Source organism: Pleurodeles waltl, chromosome 4_1 (assembly GCF_031143425.1).
Source record: "Pleurodeles waltl isolate 20211129_DDA chromosome 4_1, aPleWal1.hap1.20221129, whole genome shotgun sequence".
NCBI lineage: Eukaryota > Metazoa > Chordata > Amphibia > Caudata > Salamandridae > Pleurodeles > Pleurodeles waltl.
In genome coordinates, this window is record NC_090442.1 from 756,130,133 (window position 1) to 756,131,260 (window position 1,128).

The window sequence follows — 1,128 nt, forward strand, 5'->3', positions numbered from 1 at the left end:
TGTGGCATAATCTCTACTCCAGAATATATGATGTATTTACCTTTCTTAATTCAATAAATTCCTGAGTCTTACTGATAAAGTCCCACTCACTGGAAATGACAATGAAAGTATTGTGCCATCTGACTTTTTGGTCAGTACTGTAATTCGGCAAATTCATTCCTTGTGTTTAACTTCTTCATCACTTACCTCATGTCCAAGATATTCCATTGCCTCTCAAAGAAAGCTACATTGTTTCCTCGATCTGCATTTGACCATGTTCATGTAATATAACTACCATATGCCTGAGTCAGGCAGTACAACTCTCTAAATCCTTTCCAGATAGTTAAATGTCACCGAGCAAAAGATGATCCAAATGTTTATGCTACCATTGTAAGAGAAAACCAGAAGGGATGAACATGTTAATTGGGGTCGGAGTAAAGGCCGACTCACTGAAGCATAATGCAGGCTTTTTCTTCCCGTCAGATACCTTACAACAACAAGGTAAGAAACCTTCTGATATACCACAGGAGGGGGTGTCACAGAGTCACAAGGTCCCAGCATACGGTTTTGCTCATTTCAGAAAGTAGCTTCATTACTGTGTGGAAAATTATGGCCCTCATTACCACCCTGGCAAAAGGGGATTATGACCATGGCAGAAACCGCCAACATAGACAGCCACTTTAACACTCCGACCGCCACGGCAGTAGAAACAAACAATGCGGCGGACACCGCCAACAGACAGGCGGGAGACAAAGTACCGCCCACTGCATTACAAGAGGCCTATCCGTCACCTTTTCTGGGGCAGAACCTACACTATCAAAAGCATGGCGGAAACAGTACACAGAAGGGAAAACACTCACCTCTCGACACCCAACGAGGAACCAGGACGCCATGGAGCCTGAACTACACGTACTGCCCATGTTGGTTTACCTCCTCTTCTACCAGGAGTACGAACGGCGGCGGCGACCACGGTGAGTACTGCACCTACAACACAAGGGTGGGGGGGTAAAGAGAGTGACACACACACACAACACGCAACACCCCCACCCTCACACACAACAACATACACACAAATACATGCAGCAACATTACATATACACCCTCCAACCCCCTGGAGGAACGCAAGGAAAAAATGAAATGATTGTAATC